This window comes from Rhagoletis zephyria, unplaced genomic scaffold (genome assembly GCF_001687245.7).
Source record: "Rhagoletis zephyria isolate East Lansing unplaced genomic scaffold, Rhagoletis_zephyria_1.1 Rzeph_scaffold_01501, whole genome shotgun sequence".
In the NCBI taxonomy this organism is placed as follows: Eukaryota; Metazoa; Arthropoda; class Insecta; order Diptera; family Tephritidae; genus Rhagoletis; species Rhagoletis zephyria.
Window position 1 is genome coordinate 79,604 of NW_016158585.1, and position 8,091 is coordinate 87,694.

Here is an 8,091-nt window from a genome sequence, read left to right on the forward strand (position 1 = left end):
ATCGAACCTGCGAATTCGATGTTCAAAGTCAGAAGCGTTAACCACTGAGCTATGTACATCCCGTAAACTCTTGTTGCTAATTCATTTTCCTTATTCAACCAACTACTATCAAGTGCAGCTGATTTGCCGCTATTTAAACTCGACAGCGTGGTTGTTGTTGTCAATTCTATACATCCATTTGCTTATTTGCTTTTTTGTATAGTTTCAGGCAGGCTCTTCCTAAACTATGTATTTGTCAATGTTATTGTGGCTTGTTAACATTTTATTTTTAATATTTTTATTGAGCTTTGTACCACGATTGTTTATTAGGAAAAATTGAAAAAGCAACAAAGTCTAAGCGGTAGAAGTTATAGCACTATTTCGGAGATCACCACATCTCCTCATCAGATTTCTTTTTTCATCTTGTTAACTTATTCTGAACTTTGATGACATAAAATGATTCATTGTTCTGTTAGTTATATTAAAAGCAATATTTTTACGAATTTTCTTTGGTTTTTATTGTATAAATGAGTTTTTTCAAATACGATTTTCGAAATTGTTTAATAAAAATTAAGAATTTCGCAAGCGCGTAAATTTTAGCAAGGGTAGCGGAAGTGTTGCGGTTTTCTTCCACATAAAAGAAGTGTGTTTATTCGTTATATGAACGCAAATGCGACAAAGAAAATTCTAAATCAACGGTAATTGGTATAATTTGCAGGATTGCATAATCAGTACTCTTAGTTGCAGTTGCATTTTTATGCGACTTTTTTACCTCATTATAAAATCAGTAAAGCAAAAAAAAATAAATTTAATAACACCTAATTCCTCATAAAAAGCAGTTCATCTCCCGATTCTGCACGTAAACTGAAAAACCCAACAAAAAACGGGCCATTCCCCGATTCCCCACACAGACTTAAATTCCCCGCAAATCGGGGAATTCCCCACAAGTTGGCTTTCCTCTTGTACAGTGTTAAACACCAATTTGATATGTGATTTTAGTTAAGTATGCAAATGAATTCACTCTGCATTTTATTGAACATTGATACTTTGATACTTAAAATTTTTTTTCATGATACTTTTCATCCATTTTAGGGAATTTTGGTGATACATAACTTTTGAACGGCGCGGCAACACTGGTTGCAAAGGGTAAAATATTATTGATTAAGGCTAAAAGGCGGTTACACTGTTCAACTTTCACAGGCGATTAGTTGAATCAAAAGTTTACATCATTTAACTGAAATTTGAACAATGTAAACGCATATTAAATACAATGAATGTGTATGATTGGAAAATAATAATATTCTGAAAGAAATTTTTTGAAAATTTCATTACTGCTATAAAACTTGAAAAGAAGGACAAGGAGGAAATTTTTGCTCAAAAGGAGTACAAAGAAGGACAAAATTTTTGAGGAGGACAAATCACATTTGAGGAGGACAATCAAAGGAGGACGGTTGGTCAGCTTATATATGTATATGCCATCCATGTATGCACATATTTATGTATACAACTTAAAAAATATTGTACTAAATAATCTATGCTTATGTTTATAAATAAATTTTATTTTTTTGTTTTCTCTGGTTGCACCACGCTCGCTGCGAGTCCACGCGGCACGCGCCTTGAAAGCAAAAGCACCCGTGACAGGAGCGAAACAAATTAATAACTAGCGACTCCGTGCAAGTTTCCGTGTTTTTTTGTTTTAAATAATGTATTATAGAATAAGGATTGATATTCAATGAAAACGATTAATAATATCTGATCGAGAAGTAATCAATATTTCCATTTGTTTATAAAAAATTTTTATAAAAATTAAAAAATTTATACAAAATAATGATTATATCATTTAATATATACTTTAGAATTAAATAATCATTTTTAGTGGTGGGCGAGTCCGAGATGTTTAAATGATCGAGATACTACATTCAATTCGCGTAAATTTTTGAGAACTTTTTTCGTTGAAGGTGTTGCACTTTTTTTTCCATACTGAAATTTGTGTACATCATTTATCATTGTCTAAGAAAAACTATAAAATAAAGCTTAATTTAAAATATTGGAATAAAAAACAACAACGCTACACGCGCATTCATCCATATAACATACAAGTAAAATTTAGCAAAAAAAAAACGACTTAAAAAAAATATATATATATCTAAATATTTCATGATCCAATGATCGGATTTAAACCGAATTAATATGGGACCACCTCTGAGGCACTACCGTTCCGTTGCAAAAATAATTATTGAAATCGGTTGACGTGGTGCAAAGTTATGCGGTAACATACATAAAAAGTTATGTGGAAAAAAGAGGGCAACACCGCAAACAAATCAAAACATCAAACAATCAAAAAATGAATGGTATTTTCTAGACACTTCAAACTTGCACCTTATTATACTAGAATGAATGGGTTACAAAATTGTTAAACCANATGTAATGAGCTACAATTTTATAAAAAAAAATAATTAAAATCATTTAAAAAATAAAATAAATACCGGGTGACCGTGTAATTTTGTCAAAGATGAAGACAATGATGATAAAACATTAATACACTACAGTGGGTGCCACTCAAAATGGCCCACCTGCGGAAAATTTACAAAACATGTTATAACACCAGAGCTTTATTATTTATTTTTAATTGGTATTATTTTTCTCAAAGCTCAATCGGTAACCAATAAAGAAAAGCGAAATTAATTGAAAGAGATGGAGATGTTTTCAATATTTACGAGATAGCAACAAAATACACCAAAAATTACGCGCCACTCAAAATGGCCCACTCATTGAAAGCAACACAGATAACGGTGTTTCACGAAAACTGTTAGTAAATTTTTGTCTGTTTGCTTCATTTAGACATGTTGTACATGTGTTCGAGGTATTAGTTGCGTGTGCGAATTTTAGAAGTGTAAGATGTTGCGCATTTTCGTAAGATGGCTCCTCAAACCACAATCGAAATAAGAAATTTAATAATACAACATTACAAAAGCGGTAAAGTCAAAGATTAATAGCAGAGATGGTTAAAAAGCCACGCGGTACTATAAAAAACATAATAAAACGTTATAATGAAGAAAACCGAATCGCAAACAAACCAAAACATCCTCGTCAGAAATTGCTGAATGAACGGGAGGAGCGTTGGATTCTCCAAAAAGTCAAATCAAATCCACGACTAAGTGCTCCAGTTCTTCGAGATATGTTAACGGAACAATTTAATACAAAATGCAGTGCAACAACCATCAGAAGGATTCTTCATAAGGCTGGTTTACATGGAAGAATCGAAACATTCGTTAGTGAAATAGAATTGGAATACGCTCAAACCTACTACATGAATGATTTTGAGTTCTGGAAAAACGTAATTTTTGTTGACGAAACCAAATTCAACTTATTTGGATCAGACAGGAGGGTAAACGTATGGCGAAAACCAAATGAAGAGCTGGATCCGAAACATCTTCGACCTACAGTGAAGCATGGTGGTGGCCATGTGATGGTGTGGGGTGCTTGTTCAGCAGCAGGAGTTTGAAATCTGTGCTTCGTGGAAGGTAATATGGACAAATTTCAATATTTAAACATTTTGCGAGAAAATATGAAACCAAGTGCACAGAAGCAGGGAATAGAGCATACTTTTCACTTGTACCAAGATAACGATCCAAAGCATTTCGCCCACATCGTTAAGGAATGGTTATGGTATAATTGTCCTAAGGTCTTGAAAACACCTCCACGATCTCCCGATTTAAACATAATTGAGAACTTATGGCAAAAATTGGAAGTTCAAATTCGGAAGCGCGCAATATCAAATTTGAACGACCTCAAGACTGCCCTTATGGAGGAGTGGGAAAAAATATCTCCTGACTATACGAAAAAATTTTTGGAATCTGTTCCTAATAGGTTAAAATCAGTTATAAATTAAAGAGGATATCCCACAAAGTACTAATTTTAAAGAAATGTGTGGTTATTTTATGTATTTTCTTAAATTTAAATAAGTGGGCCATGTCTAAAATTTAAGAAAAATAAAAAAGTTAAAAAACAAAAACTAAATTTTTGGAGTTATAAGACGTTTTGTAAACTTTTCACAGGTGGGCCATTTTGAGTGGCACTCACTGTATATATCTCAGTTCATATTAATGAACATGAAATGAGATCACTATCTATAAAATGGAAATCCTCAAGGGAAATTTTAATTTCAACGCATGGAATTTACATACATTTTTTTACTTTCAACCCCCGAATTGCTCAATTACTTCTATTTCTGCAGGATCGCCATTAGGTAAATTGCATTTCCAAAGATTTTTTCAAAATAAATAGCGATGAGGGATATTTCACCCGCCGGTGATAAGAAATCGCAATCACCATAACGCACATCACTAATATTACTGTTCACAATCACGTTTACATTCAAAATTACAATTCATAATTTCGTTTTGTAGCAAATATGAAATATAGGTATATCCATTTACTTAAATGTAAACGGATTAAGAATCAAAGTGCTAGAAGAGATTTGAGCGTTTGGTACAAAAAGTATTTTTGATGTTGAAATCGTACTTAAAATCGGCAAATTGTACTTTTGTACATTTTAAAATTAATTGTACTGAAAAAAGTACAATTGTACTTAAAATATCAAAACTGTTTCACTGGCGCTGCACTTGCTGCAGCGATGCCAGATTTGAGCGTACCCAATTTTTTACCGATAATAACTCATGCGAGGGATTTGGGTATTGGGCATTTTACAAACCTATTAGGAAGTATACATATCTGTGTTCGTATAGAATAGTAGCTTATGTCGGAACACTGGCTTTAGTATAATGAACCATTCGCAGCATACGATCACTGGCGCGGAGTCGTTGAAGAACTCTTGGAAAATAAACGTAAAAGACGGCAATGTTAATGGCGATGCTAGCAAGTCAATATTCGTATAAAGTTTCATAAAAAAATTCCTTGTAGTTTAAAGAATATAGGAAATGGTACATTTTACTAAAGCCAGCCTCCCGACATAAGCTACTATTTCATACGAACACAAATATATTCGTCTACAAATAATGTTGACTATTTTAATTAAGTCCTAAGATAAGTTTGTGAATCGTATCAGTGTTCTATGTAAGAATCAAAAATCAATACCCTCGCCAATTAGAACTTTTGCTTTAAAAGAAAAATATGCATAGTGCATTTACTCAATACTTGGTCTGGCATCACTGTTTGAGCATTGATGTGCTCAGCTCACTGTTGCCAAGGTCGTGCATTTTGCACTAAATTTAGTGCTTTTGGGAAACCAAAAAGCCAAAATAATTGGAATTCAATGCTTGGTGCGGTATTTAGTGATGCTTTTTTAATTTAAGCACACCGAATGCATAGGCACATGTGTATGTATGTATACACTATACACTAATATTCTACATTAAGATGGAATTCATTTACTGAATAAAATGTGAGGAATAGGTAAATTAAATACAGTGCCGGACATAAGTTTTGGCACAGCAGATGATATCAACTTAAATGTCCGAATTCGGGTCAAAATAATGCAAAATTTTATTATTTTATATTCAGTGCATATTTATGTATGCATAGAGATTGCATATTTTACAAAAACTTATTATTAAACCTGTTAAATAAGGCAAGTTCCTTAATAAAACTAAAAAATACCATTTTTCATGGTGACAAAAGTATTGGCACACCTTTGTTCCTTCTGGATATATTAAAGATTTTGCTGATCTGGCAGCTCAGTTTAACAAGACATGTATGTTATAATCTTCAGTTATTTAATTGAAATGTGTTTTTTGTGTCAATCGAAACGAATTTTGAGTAAGATTTATTTTTTTTATAAAAATGGGTCGAAAACAGTGTGAAACATCAATAAAAACGTGAGGAAATGGATATGTATATACACTTTTTACTGAATCAAAAAAATTATTAAATATGATAATAAAAACTTGGCGCTTTTGGTTTGGAAAAATTGGCTTTTTCTGGTGGCCTGAGGCCACACTGGCTCAGTTGTCGCAAAAGTACACATACATACACGCATTTTTACTTGAAAATAAGTGTGTAGTGGTTAATATGTATACGATGCCATCTCCGTACAGCTCACTTCACCTCGCCTAGCACGCTCGCGTGCGCGCAGTTTGCCCGCGACGTCGACTGAGTGCACCTCTGCTGTGCATCCCTACTTTACAGGATCATTTCTGTAGGCAGTCTTCATTTACTTTCATTGCAAAACGAAAGAAGCATAGTTCCGATACTAGCAAGTCAATTCTCGTTAAGTCTCATCGAAAAATTCCTTGTCGTTTAAAGAATAAAGGGAATGCCGCATTATACTAACGCCGGCCTTTTGACATAAGCTACTCTTCCATACTAACACAGATATATATGTATGTTTCTCTAATACTTCTTTGTTCTTCTCCTCCTACTTCGACATTTTTACAGCCTATGGTTTCCCTTTGTCAGATCTTTTCGCCTAAAATACCTCAATTTTTAATGTTAATTTTAAGCTCTTATAATTAAGCTCAAATACTGTAAAATAACTTATGTTTTTGTGTTTGATTATAATAAATAAATAAATAAAAACAGCAACAAAGCGTCAAGAGAATAACAAGGTTGCAATGCTGAACACCATCTAAATAAAAATTGCACAATTTTCGGCAACAGCAATTCAGCCCGTGGCTAACATAAACTTGTACAATTTCAATTCACAAATAAACACCGCAATTGTTCTCATGCACGTACTCAATTCTATGGTTGAAAACATGCAACGAATTGTTGCAAGTTCAATGTTGCCGCCTCACAATGGGCACTTTACACAAAACGCGATCACTGCCTCGTAACACGCTTCGTCGCATTGCGATTCCGCTGGTCTGTGTTCTGTGGCTGGTACTTTTATACAAATGTACATATGTATGCGCTTAAAAATGTTGCTAAAAACACCTCCGCCTAATAGTAGCTGACATTGACAGCTTTTCCGCGTTTGCACACGCGATACTTTTAAAATACTGTTAATCTTTTCACTGCAATTCACGGTGCGCGCTGGGACGAGCCGATTATGGAGTCGATTTTAAAACAAAGCGTAACGCTTGTTGCCGCGTTCGCGTGTCTACTACTTCGATGAAAGTGAAACTGGGGTCGTCTTTGGAATGGATTTTATACTCGTCCGCAAGTGCCTGGTGGCAGCAATGTAGTTTTATATCCAAACATTGTAAGCGGTAGGTAGTGGTACGGTTTAGACGCAGCACGCACCCTCTTACAACTACCCTGCAGCAAATCAAACTGGTTCCGAATTTGCGCTGAGCTAGCCTGAAAAGGGACGGTAATGGTTCTTCATCTATCCCAACTCAATGCTTTCAACTGTCTTTTTTAACATGGCGATGTCCTACGAAGTGACAATTGTCGCCCTCTGCAGAACTTTTGAACTTGTTCTGAACTGACTCTGGCTTAGATGGTTCTGAGACAGTTCATATACCAACAGTTCCTAGATAGTTCAAAAAGGTTCACTTCCGGGTTAGTTTTGAGCTGGTTCTAAGAAGTATAGTATAGAGTATTTTCTTTAAATACTGTAATTAAATTATTATGATTAATGAGCTATTTGTTTTACACTAATTCACTTTTTGAGTCAAACTGTGCTTTAGGAACATAAAGTGTCAGTTATTCCTTCAGTTTCTAAAACCGTATTCTTAAAAATAATTTATATTTGTTACGTATAAAGGGTATTTCTGCGATACTTATAATTAAAAATCTAAACTAAGTCGTGTGAAAAAATGAGAAAACCCGTGATATATTGACGGCTTATTTGTGATAACTCAGCGTTAAATTGTATTGAAATGTAATACATAGATTCTCCGGCAGCTGATAAGAATATATAGAATTTTGAATATTTACAATGGTTTTCATACTAAATATTTTTCGTAAATTTTTTATTTAAGGATGGCTCATAAGTATTATAACATAAACATAAATTCACGCTTCCAACTGTGTCGAAAATTTAGTAAAATTCTAAAACTGTTAAAAAAACTTCAATATGTAGTAACGGGTGATTTTTTTGAGGTTAGGATTTTCATGCATTAGTATTTGACAGATCACGTGGGATTTCAGACATGGTGTCAAAGAGAAAGATGCTCAGTATGCTTTGACATTTCATCATGAATAGAC

The 8,091-nt window shown here is 33.8% G+C and overlaps 1 protein-coding gene across 1 annotated transcript in view; it reads right to left on the reverse strand.

Moving 5' to 3' along the window:
* LOC108364234 (chromatin modification-related protein eaf-1-like) overlaps nt 1-6,755 on the reverse strand; it is an 84,831-nt gene extending 78,076 nt beyond the window's left edge. Inside the window, exon 1 of the mRNA XM_017617825.1 lies at nt 6,676-6,755. The gene's annotated coding sequence lies outside the window, so the exon portion shown is untranslated. The remainder of the gene's footprint in view (nt 1-6,675) is intronic.
* Nucleotides 6,756-8,091: the final 1,336 nt, after the last annotated feature.